The 26683-nt window shown below is 37.4% G+C and overlaps 1 protein-coding gene and 1 long non-coding RNA gene across 4 annotated transcripts in view; one reads left to right on the forward strand and one right to left on the reverse strand.

The window, feature by feature from the left end:
• The window catches only part of LOC137229026 (uncharacterized), a 156638-nt gene that overhangs the window by 118299 nt on the left and 11656 nt on the right, over nucleotides 1-26683 (forward strand). The window contains exon 2 of the long non-coding RNA XR_010945505.1: nucleotides 24428-24529. This is a non-coding gene — a long non-coding RNA (uncharacterized lncRNA). The remainder of the gene's footprint in view (nucleotides 1-24427; nucleotides 24530-26683) is intronic.
• UMAD1 (UBAP1-MVB12-associated (UMA) domain containing 1) overlaps nucleotides 1-26683 on the reverse strand; it is a 247208-nt gene that overhangs the window by 3598 nt on the left and 216927 nt on the right. The gene's annotated exons all lie outside the window — the stretch shown is intronic.

A 26683-nucleotide genomic window follows, 5' to 3' on the forward strand; every position in this document is an offset into this window, starting at 1 on the left:
CCTGCTTCTGTCCTCTCCATAGTCCTTGGCACCTGGTTATAATGGTATCTAATTTATTCTGATTATCATCCCTCAGAAGCTTAAGGGGTTTTTGTCTCTCATGTTCACTGCTATATCCCAAATGCCAGGATGAGTGTCTAGCGTTCAGTAAATATTTGTTGAATAAATGAAAGCAGACAAGACTTTTGCCTGAATAGGGCTTATATTATAATGGCTATAAATGCGGATAAATTCCTGTCTCTAAGTCTAGAGGAGAATGATTTTCTGTGTAAGAAATAACAATTTTGTAAAACTTTTTATGGAAGTGCAAAATACAAACAGAAATGGGGTACATCATAAGTGTATACCTGGCTAAGTTTTTTGTTTTGTTTTTTTTGCGGTACGCGGGCCTCTCACTGTTGTGGCCTCTCCCGTTGCGGAGCACAGGCTCCGGACGCGCAGGCTCAGCGGCCATGGCTCACGGGCCCAGCCACTCCGCGGCACGTGCGATCTTCCTGGACCGGGGCACGAACCCACGTCCCCTGCATTGGCAGGCGGACTCTCAACCACTGCGCCACCAGGGAAGCCCTAGCTGGCTAAGTTTTAACCAGCGAAACACCTATGAGCAACCGCTACCCAGATCAGGAAATAGAAATGACCCTATTTCTATAGGGTCATAGAAAGAGAGTGGTGCTCTCTTTCAGTCACAGTCAACTCCCTGACCCCTAGATCACCATTCTGACTTCTAACAACATAGATTGAGTCACCTATTTTTATATTTTAAATGAAGGTAATCATACATTTTTTTGCAGCTTTTTTCACTCAACATTATATGTATGAGATTCATCCATGTTGTTGCATGTGGGATTAAAAATTTTTGAACAACATATTTTTGCAGAGGAGATACATTCTGACTGATGGCTTAAAAGAATTGTTTGGTTGCCATGTTGCCAGCAGGCAGTGAGGGGTAACAGGGCCAGGGAAGGAAGTAGGAAGACCAGCTGGGAAAGAGAGATGATGGTGATGTGGATTAGCGATGTGATAGTAAAGGTAAGAGAGAGCGGTTGGGTTTTAGATAGACTTAAAGGTTAAAGTCAATAGGGTGTGCTGATGGAATAGATGGTGGGGTGTGAGAACAAGAGTGGAGTCAAGTATGAGGCCAAAGTTTTTGGCCTGAGCAATAAGGATGGGTTCTCCATTCACAGGGATGGGGCTTGGACAGGAAGGTCAAGAGTTCAGTTTTGGATGTTCCCCGTGCCTAGCGGACGTCTACGTGGAGCTGTTAGTAGGCAGAGGGATGTAACTCAAGTCTGGAGCTAGTGCAATCTGGTGGAGAAAGTCGGCTTGGTGTGTGTTTAAAAGAGGACGGGAGGAGAGAAAGTGAAGACAAATACGAGAACAGACTGTTTTCCAGACGTTATGCTGTAAACGGGAAAAGAGATGGCCAGTAGCTGGAAAGGGAAGTGGGGTCATGAGAGCTGTCTCTTGATTTTTCTTTTTCTTTTTTAAGTTGGGAGAAACAATGTCTGTTTATATGCTAAAGAGAAGAAGCTCCTAAGAAAGGAAAACACAGAGATTCTGTAGAGAAGGAACTGCTCTCTTCACAGTCATCCCCCAACACCTAGAACAGAGGCTCTCAAGAAATACCTGTGTAGTAAGATGACTCTGGATGAATGAAGTTACCAAACACATCCCTATCAAGAGTTGTTTTACCGCTTCATGTGAAAATAAAATACCAGAATACTTTCTTAGGATGGCAACTAGAACAAATGTAACCTCACCCGGTGATGACAAAGCTTTTCAGACAGGTCCATGTAGGCAATGAATGGATAGAATCTGCTTCCTGAAACCTGACTGGGATTTAAATAGTAAGTGTCCCTGGGTCAGCCGAGAGCACAGGTATCAGTGAGTAATGATGCCACAATTCCAGCTTCTTTAAAGGGCATCACTATACACTGGTTTCCTGAAGATTACAGATGCACCAGGCTTTGGTTACCATGGGCCAGCATGGCAGAGTGTTTAAAAACACAGAGCATAGAGCTAGACTACTTGGGTACAGATCCTGCCTACTAATAAGCAAATGGCCTTGGACAAGTTATTCAACTTCTCTGCGTCTGTTTCCTTAGCTGTATTAGGAAATCAGTAGTAGTACCTATTTCATAGAATTGTTATGAGAATTATATGAAGTAATATAAGTAGTAAGTAATTTATGAGTAAGTAGAATAATGCTTAGCACATGTTAAAAGTCAGTGATAAATAAAAACTTTAGTAATGTCAGACCCCTCTTGGCTTTAAATAAAGTCTAGGATCCATCCATTTCTTTTGGGTTTTTTTGACATTCACAGATGGTTCAAGCAATCTTACCTTCCCCTCTCCTCTTATATCTTGTCTTCTCTCTTAATCTCATGGGCAAATGTTCCCTAGATCTGTTGATCACATTCCATACCTGAACTTTCTTCTCTTTCTCCCTTGAGTACAGAATGTTCTCCAGTTTCATTAGCCAAATCATCTCCTTTCTTAAACAAAAGCATTCTTAAAATCTCACCTTCTCCACTAAAAAGGAGGTATGTTAACCCGGAGCACTCTGCTTTCTAAACATACAACTTCTAAGGTTTACCTCTCTGGCAGCAATGGTTATTCCTTTGTTCATGCTTTTATTAATGCTCTTCCCTTTCCTTTACAAATCATTCTTGTCTGTCAGAGCATAATTCCTTGAGGACAAGACTATATCTAGTATAATAAAGGAAGTGAGCCATGTGGTTTCTTGTTCAAGGTCTCCTGATAAAACTGCCATATGCCATAAGCAGAAGGGGGCTGCTTCATCCACCTGGGCCTCAGTTCTCTATTCTGTAAAATGAGTGGTGAGGGGCAAAAAATGATGATGATGGTGGTGATGGTGACAGCAACTAGCGTACATTGAACACTTTGTGCCAGGCTCCATCTAAGCGGTCTAAGTATATGAACTCATTTAAGTCTTGCAACAGCACTGTAGGGCGTGTCCTATTACTAGTCTCATGTTAAAAACGAGAACATTGAGGCACAGAAAGGTTAAGGAAGTTGTCTCAGGTTACACAGCTAGCTAGTCTGTGGTAAAACTGAGAATCAAACTCAGTGATCTTGAAAGTTCTGTGTTCTAAGGTCTTGTACCTTTCAGCCATGTTTTGGGTAGACTGGCTGACTGGATGAACAAAGCCTCGAAAATTTAGGGGACAGTACTGGAAAATATGACAGTTACTAACAGCATCTTGGCTTAATTTAGAAGGAAAAAACGACTCTACTAGCTTTTACCTTTAGGAAGCAAGGATAGAGAAAATCATTAAGGTGATAGATATTAGACTGAGGAAGGATGGAAAAGGAACTATATAACTTAAGAGATATTTATCCCTGGAAATGAATCTACCAGTAGCCTGGATAAACCATGGGGAAAACACCATGGACAGTGAAACAAGATTGTCTATGAGTTGATCATGGATGAAAGGGAGAGATAGGAAGGTATGTGGGCGTGTACTACAGTATTCTTTCTACCTTGGTATATGTTTGAAGACTTTCCATAATAAAATTTTCCAAAATTTAAATTAAGTTAAAAAACACTGTGGACACAGTGTTCCACTAAATGCCTCCTAGAAGGCTCTGAGTATCAGCGGTGCTATATGTCTTACTCCCATATCTATTTCTTAACCGTTGGCTAGAGTGCCACGTTCCAGTCTCCAAGGAGGCTGCCTGCCCTCTTGGCAGCAAGGGTGAGTGCCATGATGCAGCTGCTGTTGGCATGCTGAGAGTTGGAAGGGGAGAAATTATAAGACAAAATAAGAGTAAGTCACAAAGAAAATGGGAGTCAAAATTCAAGGACCCTACACCCACTAACCCTGATCACTGAGTCCCTAGCTTGGCAGCCAATGGCAGCAGAGGTGGGGGGATGAAGGCTGAGACAGGTGCATGAGTCCCCCTGCAAAAAGCAGCCTTCTCTCTTAGACACAAAGTCTTTCAATTTTTTTCATTTGCATAATACAATGGGTCTTTAAAGGGAAGAATGAGTATGTTAACCACAATGGAGCAGGAAGAAAAGAATCAATTAACCTTATGGTTAATAGCCAAATTTAAAAATAATACTTCAAATATTATGTTCATAAAGCATACTTGTTACTTTTGTGATTAATCCTGTTCACAGAAATGCTGCTATGATAATATTCTTGAATGTAAGTTCCTTCATATAATCTAGCTTTAATACTTCTTTTTCAAATGAACGTTTGCCTTTACACGGGTGAACATGAGTATACCATGTCAGAATCTTTTTTCATGTCAGGGAGAAAATACATTTCCTTATCTGTATCATGACAACAAACAAAGTTTACAATTAATCAGCTGTTTTCATAAAAATTGTTTCTTGTTCATCAGTTAACCTGTTAAAAATGGGCTGGCCAGAGCTTCCGTGGTGGCGCAGGGGTTGAGAGTCCGCCTGCCGATGCAGGGGGCGCGGGTTCGTGCCCTGTTCCGGGAAGATCCCACATGCCGCGGAGCGGCTGGGCCCGTGAGCCATGGCCGCTGAGCCTGCATACCGAAAAAAAAAAAAAAAAAAGGGCTGGCCAGGTTTATCTCAGGTTCCTTACATTCTATTATCTTTGTTTCGAATAATTCAAAGTGGTTTATAGGCACTATTCTTCCCTTTCTTGCAGAAGGGCTGTAAAAATTCATGAGGTTCAATCTGTAAAATCTTCTTAGAGCTTAGGAAAAAACACACTCCAAGAGTACAAGGCACATCACACTTTTTCGTAAAGTCTTAGAAAGATGAAGTCACTTTCCCAGAGCAACAGAAGGTTCGTGGCATCCTTGTGAACCTCACTCTTGGGTGTTTGGAAGCAAGGAAATGGAGGTTTAAGAACAGACTACTACATTTTTCCTGGCACAGAGGCTCCACTAACCGCCATGAAATCTATTAAGAGGAGCCAACTTTGCAAACGCGCTAACAATTTGGAGACTTCATCTACTTAGCCTTACCAGACTAAAGTATGAATAGTTTATTAATATGAACATCACCTATATTTGGCATCTTTTAAAACCTCCTGCCTTTTTCTGCAACCCGTGTCTCAGATAAGTAGAGATAAAATAGTGTCCTATAAAAGCAAAATACTGAAGCATTGAAATTTAGAAACCAGCCTTAACCCCAACAGTAACAGAACCTATTAAAAGAACATGAAACCAAGTACAAAACACCCATTTATCACATTCAATTTACATGCAAAGAAGGTAGCTATATCAAGCATACTTCTAGGAAACGAGTTATAGTAAGAAGAGGTAATATCCAGCTCTGGCCGTCTATGCCTTTAAATTCTACGTCTATAAATAAAAGACACGTTCCCTTGAACAATAGCCTGAACAGGGAACACCGTCACTTTATCTCCTCAGATAACTATCCATTCTATTTTGGCTTCAGCTGCTATCTGCTTGCATTACATCAGCGTCTCGATGGGGGTGGGGTAGGGGGCAAATCTGAGTCAGAAGCATCAGGGGACAAGAGGTTAGGAAAAGGTGATACAAGTAATGGCACAGTTAAGGCAGTACTCAAGCTTCTTACTTCTTCTAAGAAGTTACTTGCCAATAAATGTCCGGCTAGCTGATAAAAGCCAGAGGATTGGGCTCTTCCACCTACGTAAGTCCTAAGCAATAGTCTCCTTTCAATTGGGAGAAATTATATTGCAGAGGAAGAGACTATTTCCTGTTTTCTGCCAATCCCCACTACCCAGAACAGTCATACCTGCACATGACAAGCACCCATTAAATATTCCGAATGACACTGAATCTGGTCTCCTTGTTCCTCAGATACCCTAGACTTGATTTTTAAATTAAGGGGTTGGTCCAAAGAAACAAACAAAAGCCCAGAATACTTTACCGCTGATACAGATAAATTAGGCAGAAGAGAGCTGAAATCACTCAAAACGTCTGTGTTCCATGTGACTTGGGCTCCTAGTTCAAGGATACTGCATATTTTGGTAGCAAACTAAGAGGCTAGGTTAGAAAGCAGGTATTTTCTTTGCTCCCTTTTCTTTCTGATTTATGACATCATTTCAGTTTTCATTTCTTTTGTTTCCTTATTTGCTTCCCTTTTCTCTTCTTTCTTTTTTCCTCAGTGTTTCCACCTGCTCAAGCTTCCTGATGCTCCCATCTTTCTTTAAAAAAGAAAAAAAGTTCTCCTGACTTCCTCTTTTCAGAACTCCAGCTGACTGTACGTGAAGAACGAGAAGCAAGCCGGCTGTCACTTGCTTCTGTAATCTGTTCCATGTATTCTTGGAAAAGTGGCTTCACTAAAGCCAGAAAATCTTCTGTACTAGCCAACTGGAGTGGGGGAGCAGTGGGAAGAGGAAAGAAGAGCATTTTAGGAAATGAACCTGGAAGAAACAGTGTGTTCAATGTGGGATCCTGTTTCATACTGGTTTTGAAAATACAAAGGGCTGTTGCAGTGATTTGTTAAAAAAACATTTAAAAAGTTTATAAAAACTCGTGATCTTTAACCTTAAGCTGTCCAGACATCTCCTATTTTCCCAGTAAGCCTCGCCCATTCGTTCTTTACAGCACGGATTTCACCCCTTCTCTTCTCTCGCCCGACATCATCACCTTCCTCCTTGCTGTCAGCAGGTGGTTAGCCTCCTACTTAATAGAGAAAATAGGAACCATCGGCTGAGGATCTCCTCTACCTGCTGTATCCAAAAGACTTATCTACATTTGAACCCATCTGTGCTTCCCTCCTGCCACAGAGGGCAAGTTGCCCTCCTCCTCCCCAAAGCGAACCCTTCCCCGGTGCTCCACGTTCATCTTGTCCCCACTCTTCAAGGACATGGCTTCATCAGTCAGAAGCTCCTCTAATTGCTCATCTTTCATATAATCAGTTCACCATTTACAGAAAATTCTCCTCAAGTCTATATGGCCCATTGACATCTCACCCACTGAACTCCCCTCCCACACTATCTTTCTACTTTGTTTCTCAGCCCGGCTGAGACCATTGCTGACACTGGCTATCTGCTTCATTCCTCACCCACTGCCATCTGCCTCTATCTCTGCCCCTCCACTGCCACTGATTTCTCCAAGGTTACTCATAATCACTCTTTTGCTGAACTCAGAAGATGACGTGAAGTGCTAAACTTACAGGACCTCTTCGTTGTACTTAAAACAGGTGACTCTTTGAGTTTTTATTTCTTGTTAGTTTTTCCTTCTGTTTTTTTGCCTATTTCTGAAATGGTATTTTCCAGGGCCTCATTTCTGTTCCTTTATTCTTAGTCTCAACACACTTCCCTGCATGAGCTTATCCATATCCAAGGTGCCTACTGCCCTACTCCTCCACCCAAAGTACATAAGTATGTTGATACATTTGTGTACACACACACACACACACACACACACACCCCAGTCTCGAACCCAGCTTTCTATCTAGAGCTCCTAACCCATATGTTCAAACTCTATTATACATTTTCTTTCAGATATTCAACAGGGATCTTAACTCAGTGTGTTCTAAACCTTGCTCTCATCTTTTCCCTAAGTCCACCCCAAACCTAATGCTCTCCTAATAAATATTTTCTGTATTGGTGAAGAGTACTAACACAGTTGCCCAACACAGAAACCTGAATTATCTTCGACTTCTCTTTCCCTCTCACTTCCTCTATGCAGTAAATGACAGAGTCCTACTGACTTTGATGTTTTTAATGTCTCCCCAAGTCCATCCATTTCTCTTTAGGTCCACTGTCACTCTCTTAGTCCAGGCCACCAGGGCCTCCTGCTGTGAGTGTTACCAGAGCTGCCCCCTATACTACATTCTCCCTATCACTGGTGATGTCTAAAACCCACGCTGTTCCTTGCTTAAAACTCCTCAATGTCTTCGGAGAAAAGCACAAACTCCTTATCATAGCATATAAGGTATGATCTGGCCTTGCTCATCCCTCCCGTTTCTTTTATTACCGTTCTCTAAACTCTTTACTCCATTTAAATGATTGCTGTTATCCAAACACGCCAGGCTCTCTTTTTAGCTCCGAGCCTTGTCTTATTTTCAATTACTTTTGCCTAAATTAGGACATCTTTCTCTCTTTTGCTACTCCCTTCATCTTGCCTATAGGATGCACTTCAGGACTCTTTCAGAAAGATTTCCCCAACTAACTCCTCAAACCTGGGCCATGTCCCTGTCCATGTGTTCCCTTAACAGTCTGCGCATACCTCTCTCACAGTATATATCATAGTGGAATCGAATTCTCTGTCACCATCATAAAACTATGGGCAGCTCAAAGCCAGCGACAATAGATTTCCTCTCCATTTCCCTAGCAATCAGAGCAAGGCCTGGCTCATGATAGGTGATCAATACATGTTTAGTGAATGGCTAAATAATTTAAATTTCTTCATATTATGTTAATCCTGGATTTCTGCATTTGTTTGTTTGCTCCTAATAAGACTTTACCACCTCTTTTCCACAATATCACTGACATGTGATACATGTCAGACAGAACTTAAAACTAGTGGGAGACCCCAGCTACATCTATTTCTTGAAGAAAGAGATGGGTTGTTCTTGACTTGCCAAATGAACCATTTCACAAATACGTCTTCCAAAGGAAGCTCAATGTGGTCCTGCCACAATAGAGATGAAACTGTTTGGGAAATATTTTTACCAGAGACCTACCTTTCTTTCACTGAGAGGAGGACAGAAGCTAACCTTAGCTACTCCAAGTTCCCCTTAATCAACTGTCTTAGTCTGTTCAGGCTGCTTAGACTAGGTAGCTTATAAACAACAGAAGTTTATTTCTCATGGTTCTGGAGGCTGAGGAGTCCAAGATGAAGGTGCTGACAGATTCAGTGTGTGGTAAGGCCTGCTTTCTGGCTCACAGACTGCCCTCTTTTTGCTGTAACATCAAATGGCAGAAGGGTCCAAGGAGCTCCCTCGGGCCTCTTTTATAAGGGCCCTTATCTCATCTCTGAGGTCTTTCACCCTCATGACCTAATCACCTCCCAAAGGCCCGGCCTCCAAATACTCTCACACTGGAGATTAGTTTCAACATGAGAATTTGGGGGGAATGCAATCAGTCTATAGCTTCAACCTGCCTTGCTTAGGAGCCAGTATTTCTCCACAACTATGTGGTACAGTCTGACGGAGCTGCAGGGGAGCCTGTGCTTGGGGGCAGGGGTATGGGGTATAGGGCCAGCAACAGGGCAGCAGGACTAGGTAAGCAGTGTAAGGGGAGGAAAGCCTGAGAGATGACAGCTGAAGAGGTGGGTAGGAGAGGGGATGGGGAGGTAAATGCCATTTATTTAGTTTCTGTTCACCTCTGTTAAAGAGAAAAGCCTCTTTCTTCTTTGGTTTCCATAAAGACGGATTTTTCTTTAAGCACCCTGGCCTTCTGCCCACCCCCTACTCCTCCCCAAGGAGGTAGAATGAGTTACCTGGTTGGTGGAAGATAGCCAAGGATCCATGTTTCTAGATGGGGGAAATTGAACCACCCAAGATCCTGAGGCCTGGGGAAAGTCTCTTTCTCCTTCTCTCTCTACTTGGACTAGGGGAGACAAGTAACCTGGGTAAGAGTGTGTGCTGTGCTGGCTTAAACCTTCCCCACAGTCTAGACGTGGGTTATTGGGACCCTGGAAGTCCATTTTAGCTGTTACACTAAGCTGCCTCCTCCAACCTAGGCTCTATCAGTCAAAAGGGTGAGCGCCCTCTTGTTTCTCTGTTTGCGGGCTCTTTGGTCTTATTTCTCCATTGGCTCAGGATGCAGGTGAGGAAAAGCAGTGCCCTGTATTAGGATGTTAGGACCCCACCGATTTCTACTTCCCAAAGCAACTCCATGTACAGTAAAAAAGAGAGGCATCTTAAACACACCGAAAAATAGAAACAAACCAGCAAAAACAAAGTCATGCAGATATGAGATGATCTGGAAATTTAAAACATAACAAAGTAGGGCTTCCCTGGTGGTGCAGTGGTTGGGAGTCCGCCTGCCGATGCAGGGGACACGGGTTCGTGCCCCGGTCCGGGAATATCCCACATGCCGCAGAGTGACTGAGCCCGTGAGCCATGGCCGCTGAGCCTGCGCGTCCGGAGCCTGTGCTCCGCAGCGGGAGAGGCCACAACAGTGAGAGGCCCGCGTACCGCAAAAAAAAAAAAAAAAAAAAGATGTTAAAATATAACAAAGTAATGGTTTTTAAAACTTATGTGCCCTATAATGCTCTATGAAACAACTTATTGGTATGATTTTATCAGTTTCATAATTCAGTTAAATCTATGAGATCAGAAAAGTTCTAATCAGAACCTTGGAAAAATGGCAATTAATATTTGCTTAGTGCTTTACATGGTTTTTGAAGTTGTCTCACATACGTTATTTCACTTGAGCCTCACAACCCACTAAATCTGATTGGGAAGCTATTGTTTCTATTCTTATCTTCCGAGGCTCAGAGTTTAGTGATTATCTAAGGTCACACCACTACGAACTGACAAAGACTTGTACTCAGGGTCTCCTGACTTAGAATCTGATGTTCCCACTCCAATATAAAGGTCATCATCAAGAGAAATAATTTTAAAGTTTACCTGTCTGGTTGTTTTAGTTTTTAAAGAACTTAAATTTAACAATTTCTCTATGGACAAGTGTTTTCTGGAGTAGAGGATGAAGTTCCAAAAATACAGACTGTGCCACTCTAGAAACAGCGTTTAAAGTAACGGTTCAGCTAAGCATCTTATTACTAGGTTAAATCTATCAAGCTGGATAAAAAATGTAATAGCTTAGAAAACTGCAGCATCTGATCACCGCCAAGGTTACACAATGGCTTAGGCTTTTGTACACAAATTCTTCAAGCTTGTTATGCACACCACAGTTTTGAAGAATTTTGATATTGCTTATTAGTCACACTGGAACCTACTTAACTTCCCATTTACATAGTTTTATTTATTTCAAATATCTATTCAACTTCTTCAGAATGCAATGCAACAAGATCATATTTTTTCTAGGTAATTTCAAAGGAAAACAATGAAAAGTGATCTTGCACATTTCCTCAGCACACTGAATATTAATTTCATTGTAATGATTTTCATTTTGTAAAACAATAAAGTACTTTAACTGTCTGCATATATAAGCAGAAAGAAAATGGAATACTTTTCTATTTTTAAAGCTGGTAAGAGAATATAAATCTATATATTTGTTTTTATATAACTAGATGTTTAAATGTATATCATTAGATGTTTATAATTAGATATAAAAACAAATGTTTTATACTTATATAATATTGATTGAATGGAAATAATACCATAGGATACTAGTAGGAAATACAAAAAGAAAGTAAATCTAAAAATATTAAGTAATAGCTATATGCTGGCTTTTTTGGCATGTGCTTTGATGAAATGAACATTTAATAAATGTATAACCTAAGGATAATATACATTTTTAAGAACATTTAGAATTTAATCAATTCATGTTAAGGTTGCTGTTTGAAGACAGAAAGCTAATCTGTTTTGCTGCTCTTTTAACTGCAAAATTTATATTTTGTCATTGTTTTATCATTATTATGTAAAAACATAATTTTTAGTATGCACTTCAAATTGTCATGTTCATAGCCAGAATTCAAAGACAATTATCAGTAGGATCTCATGCTCACACTGCATATAAACATCTTTCTAATCGCAGGAAACAAATAATTCTTTTAAGAAATAGAAAAATACTAGTTAAGAAAAGCCTTAGTTTCTTTGTAAATTGAATTTGATGTGTGGAATGGTCCACACACTTGAAAATACTATGGTTGGTGAATACACAATTGTACGTTTTCACATACAGATGCAAGTGAAAGAGAAATGCATCATACCAAGTTAAGTACAGAAATTATGAAGGTAGGCTAATTAAATTCCACTCAGAGGGCATTTGAGTGATAGTGTTACCTAGGTGTGCTGTACCTAACCCAGAACTCCACTAGAAAAACAGTGTTTGGAAAACTGAAGAGGTGAGCAGAAAGCTGTGTCACTTGACTTTGGCTCTCATTTGCAAAAAGGTTATATTTCAAAATAGAAGATGGGGCTGGAAAAGTAAACACAGCTGTGTTTTCTCCACCCCAGTGTGAGAATGAAGGGGCTCTTAGGAGTGGCAGGAGGCTAAGTCACTGCTTGGTGCACACTCAGAGCCCCAAATAGAATGCTATTATTTCATTTCATGGCTAACTCAGGATAGTATTTTTTATTGTGGTAAAATATACACAACATAAAATTTATCATCCTAACCATTTTTAAGTGTATAATTCAGTGGCACTAAATACATTCACAACGTTGCACAATTAACACCATTATCCATCTCTAGAACTTTTTTATCAGCCCAAACAGAAACTTCATTCTGCTCTTGATAATAAGAAACAAGCATTTAGGAGTCAAATACGAAAAATACAGGCAGGTACTAATCTTTTAATAATTCACCATTATATTATTAAGAACTCTGACTATATTTTCTCAGGCCAATGAGTCCACAACAGAGATGAAATCCTATGTATCTTCAATAAACAGATGTAGGAAAATTATTATTATAGTATTCATATTATAATTAGAATAAATAAATAAGATAAAACATATTAAAATTATCTTGAATGTCAGTACTTGAAAAAAGGCAAATTAAGTTGTACGAGCTGAACGTTGGTAGAGAATCTGAAAGGTACTTCAGAGCACTGTCAAGATTGCTGGTGTAGGTTTCTTGTGGGGTATTTTAATTAGAAGTATCTCTAGGAAATCTGGAGAGCTGTGTTCATTAAGGTTTTTTTGTTTTACTCCCATAAATAGTAAGGTAATATGGTAGAATTTTCCCAAAGTTAAGTGGCAAAATCTGATAGAAGGGGTATAAGAAAGATGTATGTGCATGAAAGAAAGCAATTCATTGGAAGTAAGAATGACTGGTTATCAGCAGTGAAAGTGAGAGTACAGTCCATCTGCTAAGTGACAGAAATGGAAGATGGGATGTGATAGGAAGAGCGTCACACAGCTCCTTTTTGGCCACCAGGAGACTTTACCATGGATCAACTTAGTTGTCACGATTGCCAACCCAGGGAGCAGAGAGGCCTCATGGAGGGTGGGAGGAAGAAGTAGCACCATGTAAATCTAGGACCCAGCTATTTGCATGGTGGTTCTTGGTAATCTGAGCACTAGTTTCCAAAGATCTAGTATTTCACCAAAGTTTCTAGGTAGTCAATTTTCAGAACACAGTACAGATTTTCCTTTAGCTTTCTAGAAATAATTCCTATGGCTTCAACTGCCAAAGTGGCCTAAAAATGAACACCTGTAATTTCCAAAAGTGTTCTTAAATGTACAGATTCTACACTCAGAATCCAACAGAGCTCTGTTTTCCCCTCCTAGGCCTTTTTTGCAGGTGAGTTGATGATGGGAATTCTCTGAAGAAAGTAGATAATTTATGGCTACCCATGAGGATGGAAATAAGGGTTTAGATTATGAACTCTGATATATACTAATAAGTAAACTATATTAGTTACTAGTGATTAATTATATTAACTTCATTTTGGTTCAGTCCTAATGTTCTAATAGTGTACTTATGTCTACTACCACAGGTAGTTCACATTTAATGAGCACTTATTTGCCAGTCACTATTCTAAGTTTTTTACCTGTGTTATCTCATTTAATTTTTCCATTTAAGAGATGGGAAATACTGAAACGCAGAGAATTTAGTCTAACTCCAGAATTAGACTTTTAGCTGTTATTCTATTCTGCCTCACAAGTACAACACAGTCTAAGGAAACATCACTTTGTGCCTTTTAAAATGTGGTGTAATTGCTTCTAAAGACCAAAAAAGTATCTTCTCCTTCAGAAAGGGTTGTAGGATACTGTTCTAATAATCATACTTTCTTTTTCTTTCAAAACAAAAACAAGAGCACATGGGATGGTAAGATACCAATTAAAAAAAAGAAAGGAAAAACATTGGGTGTTGTATTATGTCTCATTTTTATATCTAGCTGGATACGCTAATTCTATGTGGATCTTAGAAACCCTGAAATTACAGACTGTTCAGACTATTTTAATCCCTAAAAGCACCGTTGTGAAGCCTCAGTAACATATTTTTAAAATAACATTTTTACCTTAACCAAATATATTCCAGTTAAATTTAAGAACCTAAAGTAACCACATACTGTCCTTTGTTCAATGAAGATGACTCTTCCTGAAGCACACCCTCTGTGGTCAGTTTTCCAGTGACAGGGACTGACTGCATTCAATTGCCCACATTTCCCAGCTCATGGCACTTGGTGAGCAACAGCAAAAAGGTGCCAGGTGGCTGGAACCTGGGTTGCAATTTGTTCTCAGGAAACAGAGAAGATACGTTGCCTTTAACGGGCCCAAACACATGATCTGGGTCTACTTAACATTATTCTTGAACCAACTATGCTAAGAGATTATATCACAGGCAAGAGAAGAGAATGAGAACATTTCCGGGACTCAATATAGTTGCAGACTTCTGGGTGGACCCTTAAATGCAGAAAAAAAGGGAAGTACATCATCACTATTTATGCCCAAAGTAGCACAAATAAAAGTGGTGCTTTCATGCTCAAAGTGCACAGTTGATTTTAAAAAGGCCCACGAGTGCATTTTTACTTCCTATTTATTCAATTGCTTTGAACTAAAACCTAAACAAAAATTGATTAAAGTGTTGTAGTTCAAAATAGAAATTTCATGGTGATTGCTTGAAAAGATCTGGATCATCAACTAGAAAAAGTAAAGCAAATCACAAGTTTTAAAAACAATTTCAAATTACTGAGTAGCTAATCACTGAGAAGAAAACAAAGAATATTTTCACTTGCACAAAAATTTACCCAATTTATGCTACTCCTTCAGTTTTCTTTTCTGCAACCCAAAAAAGTTAATCTGTTTTTGAAAAGAGACCGGGACAGACAATATACATAAAGTGTATGCTTTTTGTTGCATGAGGTTTGTACTGTCTCTTAGTATGATTTACATGAGCTTAGGGAAAATCAATTAATGTCATACATCACATCAATAAAATAAAAAATAAAAACCAATATCATCTCAATAGGCTCAGGAAAAAAATGTGAAAAAAATCTAATACCCCTTCATGATAAAAACACTCAACAAATTAGGAACTGAAGGGAACTTCCTCAACCTGATAAAGGACATTTACGGAAAAGTCAAGCTAATATCATACTTTACGGTGAAAAACTAGATGCTTTCCCCCTAGGATTTTGAACAAGACAAGGATGTCCACTCTTACCACTTCTATTCAAAATATTACTAAATGTTCTAGTCAGGGCAGTTAGGCTATCAATAAACAACAATAACAAAACAAATAATAGATAGCATCCAGATTAGAAAAGAAGTAAAATTATCTCTCTGCACACATAACAGGACCTTATTTATAAGAAAATCTAGGAAACCCACCGAAATACTATTAGAACTAATAAGTTTAGCAAGGTTGCAAAATGCAAGATGAATATACAAAAATCAGTTGTAGTCATCTGTGGAATCAATGCTATCCCTATTAGAATCCCAGCTGATTTCTTTGTTGAAGTTGACAAGCTGATCCTAAAATTCATATGGAAAAACCAGGTATCCAGAATTGCCAGAACAATCTTGAAAAAGAGAACAATGTGGGAGGAGCCATACTTTCTGATCTCAAAACTCACTACAAAGCAACAGTAATCAAGACAATGTGGTACCTGCATAAGGATACACATGTATATTAATGGAACAAAAAGTCCAGAAATAAACCTGTGTGTCATTGGTCAACTGATTTTTGACAACAGTGTCAACATCATTCAATGGGGAAAGAACAGTCTTTTCAACAGATGATGCTGGGATGCACAGTCACATATAAAGGCAAATTGGACCCTTATAACACACCACATACAAAAATGAAGTCAAAATGAATCAAAGTCCTATAAGAGCTAAACTATAAAACGCTTAGAAGAAAAAATAGGGGCAAATCTGCATGGCCTCAAATTTGGCAATGGATTCTTAAATATGACACCAAAGCACAAGCAACAAAAGAAAAAATAGATAAATTAGACCTCATCAAAACTGTAAACTTCTGTGCTTCAAAGGACACTATCAAGAAAGTGAAAAGGCAACCTGTAGAAGGGGAGAAAATATTTGCAAATCATATATCTGATAAGGGATATGCATCTAGAATATATAAAAAACTCTTATAACTCAATAATTAAAAAAGATAACCTATTTGAAGAACAGAAAAAGGATCTGAATAGACATTTCTTCAAAGCAGATAAATGGCCAATAAGCACGTGAAAAGATGCTTGACATTATTAGCTGTGAAGGAAATGCCAAAACCCCCCCCACAAAACCCTCAAGATACCTACAGTGAAACACTTCACACCCATTAGGATGGCTATAATCAAAAAGTCAGATAATAACAACTGCTGGCTAGGATGTGGAGAAACTGGAACTATCACACATGCTGGTTGGAATATAAAATGATGCAGATACTTTGGAAAACTGCTTGGCAGTTTCTCAAACGTTTAAACAGAGAATTATCATAGTCCCGGCAATTCTACTCCTAGATATACACTCAAGAAAATTAAAAACAGGTATTCAAAAAAATACTTGTATATTTTTATAATAGCATATTCATAATAGCCAAAAGGTGGAAACAATCCAACTGATGAATAGATAAACAAAATGTGGTATATCCACATAATGGAATATTATTCAACAATTAAAGGAGTAAAAAGAAATGAAATACTGGTACATGTTTCAAATGGATTACCCTTGAAAACACTATGCTAAGTGAAAGAAGTGTCACAAAAGACCACATATAATTCTACTTATATGAAATATTCAGAAGAGGCAAATCTATTGAGACAGAATAGATTAATGGTGAAAATTTCACCTTTACTTCCAATAGATCAAAGCTACATCTTCAAGTAAAAGGAATACATATTGGTCATAGTGAGTGTTTTTTATTTTCTTGAACCCTCAATCAGACTCATATAGGAAACATTTTCATTCTTTTGCCAACATATTTTTGAAAATCATAAAGCTATACTCATTTTAAAATTTCATCTAAGCAGTATATAATATTTAGATAAACTTGAAAAAGGAATATTGGAGATTCTACTATATCTAATGCACTTAAAAAACACTAACATCTTTATAAGTTATTCCTCTACATTAATTACCATGGCCCAATTCCTTCTCTTCATTTTACTGTTAGCTTCATTGTAGTAATAATCATCCTTCGATACATGAACTTATTGAACTTATGGAAGAAAAAAATTAAGCTCTTCTATTAAGAGATACCCTTCTATAAAAATTTACCTTTCAAGTTTAGTAATTATAAAAATATGTAATATATTTATATTGTTTTGATTGATTACATATTACCAATAATTAAAATAATAATTCAGAAGAAACTTTCTAACACTTGGCCTATGGTCATAGTAGATATATATATATACATACACATATATATATATTTAATTTATACCAATATTTTTTGTTGCTAAGAAATACGGTATAGTAATCAATAAAAGACCTTCAAGATAAAGGATTAAACTCAGTGGATAGAAATCTGAGTTCAAGTAGGAAAAGGAATGATGTAAAATTTCTGATTGTTGAAGAGCCTGTGCATGTAGTTTTTAGATGGATAATGTCATGTGGCAAATTGCTATGGGACTTCAATTTCATTGGACATACATGAAGGAGTGATAAAATAGTTTTATGTTTAAATGTCAATATTTACAATATGTGGGAAATCCCATCCTTTGCAACTGTTAAACTTATGATAGAAAATTTTTATGACATCTTAGTATAAGGAGGTACATTGTTATTAGACTTCTTTTAAGAATAACTGGTCTAGGGTATATATACAAAATTGTTTTCACATTTGAGAGATTTTGCCAAATTGCTCTCTAGAGTAGTTGTCTAGACTTATACTGGCTGTGAGCATTTTCTTTTTCATACACCACCACCAAATCTTGGTGATTTTCAGGTTTTTTAATTTTTCCCAATCTGAATGAGAAAAGGTATCATTTTAATTTGCCTTTGCTCCCCAGTTCTAACACTCTTTGCTTCAATTTAATGCTTTAAGTCTCATCTTAAATACTATTTCCTCAGAGAGACCTGCTCTGTCCACCTCATCTTAAAGTAGATCCTCCCAAGTACCTCTAGCTGTTCTCTATCTCATCGCACGGGTTATTTCCTTCACTATACTTCCAATGACCTGATGTAATTTTATATATTTGCATATTTTATTTATTTATTTATTGCGGTACACGGGCCTCTCACTGTTGTGGCCTCTCCCGTTGCGGAGCACAGGCTCCGGACGTGCAGGCTCAGCGGCCATGGCTCACGGGCCCAGCCGCTCCGCGGCATGTGGGATCTTCCCGGACAGGGGCACGAACCCGCGTCCCCTGCATCGGCAGGCGGACTCTCAACCACTGCGCGACCAGGGAAGCCCTATTTGCCTATTTTATTTTAGATTAGTTTTTATCTCCTACTAAAATGCAAACCCTGTGAGTCAGAGCCCCTGTGCAGTCAATTGTATATGTAGTACGTAGCAGAATACCTGGCACACAGTAGACACTCAATAAATACTGCTGAATGAATGAGCGTTTCTGGGCTGAGTAAGGGACTGGTGTTATCTTCCACCCTTCCTTCAGAAGACCTCCCACAATCCACTGGGACCATAATCCCTGGCTCCTGGTCTTCCCCTTGGCTACACTCCTTAATTTTATTCTGGATGAACTCCTATGTGCATACTGCCACAAATGCTTTTGCAGTGAACTGTGTTGAACTGTAGAAAAGACAATATAAACATACTGGATAAGGGCTCCCCAGCTATGTGATCTTGGAAAAGTTGCTGTATGTTTCTGCACCTTGGTTACTTAATCTTCATATGTCTCAGTTTCCTCATCTGTAAAATGGAAATAAGTGAGCCTACTTAGTGAGATGCTGTGAGAAATGAGTAACACCAATAAAGCTCCTTAATATGGTTCCTGGAACACAGTAAGTAAGGACTCAGTAAATGTTAGTTATTATTTCCTTGCCAACTGTAATGAAATTTGAAAATATAAGTTAAGTCTACCTGCCACATTCAGTATTATCCTAAATATCAACATAAGGGAAATACGTTAAGAAATCCAAGTAATATAAAATCTAATCATAACTTGAGTAACAGGTAGACTAATATCACTGTAAGAATCTGGCATACGGAGTTTTTCAAAGAACAAGAGAAATTATTTGATTATCCTTGCAAATTGAGAAAGTAATATAAATAGGGCTGGCAGATATGACAGACTTGCCAGGGTACATACAGCTTTTTAAAAACCTTTCCTTCAGAAATACAGATAATTGACCTAGTAATTTTAAAAGCAGTCTTTACTTTCTAGTTATCTTTTTCATTAAGTTTGATGACTGGATAATAAAAGAGCCAATAACAATTTTTTTAACATCTTTATTGGAGTTTAATTCTTTTACAATGGTGTGTTAGTTTCTGCTTTATAACAAAGTGAATCAGCTATACATATACATATGTCCCTTTTTTTTAACATCTGTATTGGAGTATAATTGCTTTACAATGGTGTGTTAGTTTCTGCTTTATAACAAAGTGAATCAGTTATACATATGTTCCCATATCTCTTCCCTCTTGCATCTCCCTCCCTCTCACCCTCCCTATCCCGCCCCTCTAAGTGGTCACAAACCACCTAGCTGATCTCCCTGTGCCATGCGGCTGCTTCCCACTAGCTATGCACCCTACGTTTGGTAGTGTATATATGTCCATTGACACTCTCTCACTTTGTCCCAGCTTACCCTTCCCCCTCCCCATATCCTCAAGTCCATTCTCTAGTAGGTCTGCATCTTTATTCCCATCTTGCCCCTACGTTCTTCTGACCATTTTTTTGTCTTTGTTTTTTTAGATTCCATATATATGTGTTAGCATACAGTATTTGTTTTTCTCTTTCTGACTTACTTCACTCTGTATGACAGACTCTAGGTCCATCCACCTCACTACAAATAACTCAATTTTGTTTCTTTTTATGGCTGAGTAATATTCCATTGTATATATGTGCCACATCTTCTTTATCCATTCATCTGTTGATGGACACTTAGGTTGCTTCCATGTCCTGGTTATTGTAAATAGAGCTGCAATGAACATTTTGGTACATGACTCTTTTTGAATTATGGTTTTCTCAGGGTATATGCCCAGTAGTGGGATTGCTGGGTCGTATGGTAGTTCTATTTTTAGTCTTTTAAGGCCAGTAACAATTTTTATAATGATTTCCTGGCTGCCAAACCCAAGTGGTAGAAACAAGGCAGCATTCCAGCCAAGATTTCACCAATTTCTCCCTTTCCCTTCCTGTAACAATGCTCAGAGAAATACCTTCTAGCAAGCATTTCAGTAATAGTAACCTTTATTCAGCATATCCTCTATGGTCATTTTTGAGACCATCAGAAATGTCACTTGACTTTGCCTTCCTTGATGGAAGTACTATATTTGGTACTGAGTATAATTTTAACTAACCTGTGAACATTTTAGATACTAGACCAACTGCTGATGCAGGAACTAGAGACTTCCTGGAGTGAAACCACACATTCAACCCAATGACCAAATTCACGGGAATGAATTAACAATTGCCAAAATATATTCTCTTTTTGCAAAAGTAATATGTCACTTTATCTTGAGATGGCAAACTGAAAAACAGACTGACCATAAGGTGTACTTTGATACATTTAGTAGCATAACAGATTCTGTTAAATTCAGTTAAAGTCACTGTGGAGGAATAGTGACTCCATATATATAACTCCATAAATAACAGAGACTTGTCAAGCTGAAAGAGGTGTCAATTAATAATAATATTAACAAATGTTAAAAATAATCATTAAAAGTTATGTACCAGATAATATATTATTGGTTCTAAAGAGCTTCCAGTGGTGCCTGAAACTTTCCAGAATTCTCTTCCTCATTTAGTAATAAGTTAAAAAATTCCTCATTGGCTTAATTCATATTGGCTCAAATACATCAAAAGATGATTACCAACTAAAAACATTTTAAGAATTCTGAAACTACATGTAAGAAAACCAAATGGCTTTTAAAAAAATTTATTATTTATTTATTTAAACATGTATATACTGCAATTTTATTACAATTGCACAAACGAAGTTAGCATGTAGGAAATTTAAATGAAACAGTACTGTAAAAATAGCAGAGAACAAAAAAATCTAAAAAGGAAGTACACCTAAAGCATGAGAATTCAACATTCATTAGTGTTTCATCTTCAGATTTTATTGACACTTGATGCTTGCAAATTTTGAAACAAACTTGGAGATCATGGTAACTACTGAGAAGAGATTTCAGCAACAGTACTAAGATTTGTACATTCAGTTGGTTTGCAATTGACTTGTTAGCCAGTTACATAGTGTATAGTACAGATTTGTCACAGGTCAGATCACAGCATTGAAGGAAAGAAGTACCTTCCTGTAATTAGAAAGGATTCCCTAAACTGCACTCAGCTTAAGACATCTAATGTAGAAACCAAACGGCTTTAAGAAATTTGGCCACATGGGTATAAATAAGGACCTTCATTTCTGGAGTTAAAAAATGTGCATTCTAATTATAAAAATGACAAAGGCAGTATAATACAGAGGAAAAGAAATGATTTAGGAATCAGAAGATCAACTGCATTCATCTATTTAAAAAATATTTGGGTCCCTATAGTATGTCTGGCACAATGCTGGGCAACAGACAGAGTGGGGAATAAACAGCCATGGTGCTGCTCTGGTGAGGATATTGGGTTGGCCAAAAAGTTCGTTTGGGGTTTTCCGTAACATCTTATGGAAAAACCCGAACAACTTTTTGGCCAACGCAATAGTACAGAGGGGAAATTGGGCAAAACACAAGAAAACCAACTACGGGAAGTGTTGGTTGCAAGAATGGAACAGCAGGCAATGAAAAGAAATGGGATGGGTAATGGGCACAAAGAGGAGTAAGATAATGAATGCTGACTACACCTATGATGAAGTATTTTAAAGTGAAAAACCTTTAAACTTACGTGACTCAATTGCTATTCTTAAATGTTAAAATATTTGAAATTTGGGAACAATTATTATTGAAAATTATTTGTTGCAATATTCTAACTCTCAATACATATCAAATTTTAAAATCTAATTCAGTGTTATGATGGTATCTGGTATAGTTACCAAAGCATAACCAAAGATTATCAAAATTTTACCATGATTTTGAAAAGCTAATTTAAAAGAACCCTACTATTTGAATGAGCTTGTTTTTTTGTTTTGTTTTGTTTTTTCTTTTGAGAATAGGCCAGTAGACAAATAAGTAGTGACCAGTAAGATAAGAAGGATATTGGCATGTCTAGTGCAGTTTTAAAAAGTTGAGATATAATGAACATATAATATTATATTAGTTTCAGGTATACAACAAAAGAATTATTTGTATATATTGCAAAAAGATCACCGCAATAAGTCCATACCATTATCACACAGTTGCAAAAATAATTTTTTTCCTGGGATAAGATCTACTCTCTTGGCAAGTTTCAAATATACAATAGAGTATTGTTAACTATAGTCACCAGGCTGTACATTACATCCCCAGGACTTATTTATTTTATAACATGAAGTTTGCATCTTTTGACCATACTCCCAGCAACCTCCACCTCTGGCAACCACCAATATGTTTTTTTTGTTTGTTTGTCTGTCTGTTTTTTTAGATTCCACATATAAGTGAAATCATATGGTATTTGTCTTTCTCTGCCTGACTTATTTCCCTTAGCATAACACCCTCAAGGTCCATCCATGTTGTCACAAATGGCAAAATTTCCTCCTTTTTTATGACTGAAATATTCATATATATAACATTATATATAATATTTTTATATATATATAAATACACACATATATATAAAATACATATATATGTCTCACTTTTTTTTATCCATTCATCCATTGATGGACACTTAGGTTGTTGCTTCCCTTTCTTGGCGACTATAAATAATCCCACAATAAACATGGGGGTACATATAACCTTTTGAGCTAGTGCTTTCATTTCCTTTAGATAAATACCCAGAAGTGGGATTGCTGGATAATAGGGTAGTTCTATTTTTAAGGAACCGCCATTCTGTTTTCAGTAGTGGCTGCACCAACTTACATTCCCACCGACAGTGCACATGGGTTTCCTTTTCTCCACATCCTCACCAACACTTGTTCTCTCTTGTCTTTTTGAAAATAGGCATTCTTCAGGTTTTGGGTGATATCTCATTGTAGTTTTGATTTGCATTTCCCTGATGATTAGTGATGTTAAGCATATTTTCATATAACTGTTGGCCATCTGTATGTCTTCTTTGAAAAAATGTCTATTGTGATTTCTGCCCATTTTTTAATCACATTGTTTTTGTGTTATTGAGTTCTATGAGTTCTTTATATATTTTGGATATTAACCCCTTATCAGATATACAGTTTGCAAATATTTTCTCCCACAGTGTAGGTTACTTTTGTTGATGGTTTGTTGATGGTTTAATTTTGTTGGTGGTTTCCTTTGCTGTGTAGGAGCATTTTAGTTTGGTCCCACATGTTTATTTTTGCTTCTGTTGCCTTTGCTCTTGGTGTCAAATCCAAAAAAATCATCACCAAGACCCATGTCCAGGAGCGTACCACCTATGTTTTCTTCTAGGAGTTTTATGGTTTCAGGTCTGAGGTTCAAGTCTTTAATCCATCTTGACCTAATTTTTATGTATGGTGTAAGATAGTGTTCCAGCTTCATTCTTTTGCATGTGGCTGTCCAGTTTTCCCAACACCATTTGCTGAAAAGATTGTCATCCCATTGTATATTCTTGCCTCCTTTCTCATAAGTTAACTGACCATGTGGGTTTATTTCCGAGCTTTCTATTCTATTCCATTGGTCTACATGTCTGTTTTTATGCCAATACCATACTATCTTGATTACTATAGATTTGTAAAAGTTGGAAATCAGGGAGCGTGATGCCTCCAACTTTATTCTTCTTTCTCAAGAATGCCTTGATTACCCAGGGTCTTTTGTGATTCCATACAGATTTTAGGATTGTTTTTTTCTATTTCTGTGAAAAATGCCATTGGAATTTTGAACAGGATTGCTGTGAATCCATAGATTGCTTTGGACATTTTAACAAAGTTAATTCTTCCAATCCATGTGCACAGAATATCTTTCCATTCATTTGTGTCTTCTTCAATTTCATTCATCAGTGTCTTACAGTTTTCAGTGTATAGGTCTTCTACTTCCTTTGTTAAATTTATTCCTAGGTATTTTATTATTTTGGTGCAAATGGAAAAAATACTACTATTTAGATGAGCTTTTTAATAAAGTCTCATCTGTTTACATTTTATATCATAAATGTGATACTTCATGCCTATTGTATTTGTAATGAGAGTATCTCTGTCTATAAGTGTTGTAAGGATTGTGATATCTCTCTGATAACAATTAAAAACTTATATATTTCTAAGGAAAAGAAGATGTCCTTAATAAGCAGATTTGACCGAGAACTCTTACTTCAATGGTGGAAGATTTCTGGGAAAGAGGAGGAAGAGGCTAAAAATATTTTAAAGGTAAGAACAAACACTTGCTCTTTTATCTTCTCTTTGTACTAAGGTAAAATTGATAATATGAGATATTATGGAATATTATGCCATACATATATATTTTACATATGTGTCATTCAAACCCGCACAACCACCCTATACATGAGTAGTATTATCCCTAATTTAGAGACAAGGTGAGTGAGGCACAGAGACATTAAATAATTGGTCCAAGGTCATAGTTCATACACCACAGAACACCACTCTATACCGCTCTTAAAACTGAACTCTGGATGACTTTTCTACACGTGAGCGATTCTTTAGCTCAAATATAGGCTGTTCTCACAATACTAACATAGAGAGTTGTAAAGCTTAGCAAGAGAAAATAACTAGTTGCCTAGCAATTTACCAAGGAAATATATAGCCTGGAGGCCTCACTTCTTACTAGTATCATTTCCTAGTAATATGCTAACATGATAGTATGACTACAGCTTACCCAATAAGAAATTGAAATTTATGACATATCTGTATTACAAAAGTACAAATGAGATGGAAAATTCTAGTATGGTATTTACTGGATCTTTTAAAAAAATATTTTCCACTGCCCTAAGTGTTCTGTTTGCAAGTTTTTCATAGGGAAAACTACCTCCATCTTAAGGAAAGCTAATAACTGAAATTTCAAATTCATAAAACAAAAGGATTTTTTACTTGCACTATAGAAAAAAAATCTTTGCTCTAACTAAAGGGTTCAGTGAAGACTTCTAAGGATAGACACTTCCTCCTATAAAAGAGTATAAGAGTCACAAAAAGCTGGTCTCACTGAGAAGGGCACTGGTCGCTTTACTACTTACTACTATAATAAGATGCTTTGTGACTTAAAAAAAGCAAGTCACTTAATTTCTATGAATTCTATTTGATTTTCTTATCTCTAAAATGAAGGGGTTGGATTAGAGGATCTTTTTAGATCAGTCCTATTAAATAGAAATTAATGAGAGCCATTACATGTAATTTAAAAATTTCCGCTTGCCCCGGTAAAAAAGGAAACAGGTACAATTAATTTTTAACAATATATTTTACTTAACCCAATATATCTAAAATGTCAGTTCGAAAAACAATATAAAAAATTAATGAGAAAATTTCGATTCCTTTTTTCAGACTATGTCTGTGAAATCCAGTATGTATGTTACACTTAACAGCATACAATTCAGATTCAACACAATCCATATTTCATGTGCCCAACAGCCACGTGTGTAGAGGCAGTTGCAGAAGTCCATTCTCCAATAATTTACGTAAAATGTTTCAGGAGTATTTCACTATTAAAAGTAAGGCACACCAGCAGAAATTAGGCTTAATGAAATTAGCTATCCACACAGTGTGGTTTAACAGCAGCACTGTAAAGGTCCTCAACTGCAGAAGCCTGAAAATCTACCTATGATGGGCATTCCTTTGTAGTACACAGAAATTATCTGTGCTTCTCAATGTTTTACAATATAAATCGTAGAAAGATAACAAATTGACAAATTAAGCATTATGTAGTGCAAATTGAAAATCTTTTTAGAAGCATATGGGCTGTAAGTAGCAAATTAAAGGGTCCTTAGTACTTGATGTGGATGTGAGTTTTGAGTTTTTCATATTAGTTGGATCACTAGCATCTTACATGACTTTGGGGGAGTAGGGACCAGAAATCTGTGGAGGGTAGATGCCTGAGAAAAATTTTACCTACTTATGATTTAGCCTTGCATTCGTATACTCTAACTTTACTGGGAACTTACAGCCTGAACTAAAATAGGAAAAATATAAAAAGAAAAAAAAAATTCAGACAGTCACTTGCTAGGTGGAGTCACACCAAAAGAAAAGCTGTCATTCTGACCTGAGCATCAATTAATGATAGCTGTGGCAGAGTGAAATCGGGGAAGGAATTACCACCAGAAGTCAGTATTGTAAAATGCCCCTAGGCTCCTCTAAGAAGAGGTATTAACAAGACACATTAAAAGTTACTGATAGAAGCATAGTTAGGCAAACCACTTGAAAAGAATCAGGTCCTAAATGACGAGTGAAATTTAAACCTTGAGCTGCACCTTGACAGGAGAAATGGTAGGACTGTGGCATGGAGCTTACTGAAGGCAAAAATCTGCATGGCGCATAATTTGTGCCCTCTCATCAACCGGTTCCCACACCTTGAGA

This window comes from Pseudorca crassidens, chromosome 8, assembly GCF_039906515.1.
Source record: "Pseudorca crassidens isolate mPseCra1 chromosome 8, mPseCra1.hap1, whole genome shotgun sequence".
In the NCBI taxonomy this organism is placed as follows: Eukaryota; Metazoa; Chordata; class Mammalia; order Artiodactyla; family Delphinidae; genus Pseudorca; species Pseudorca crassidens.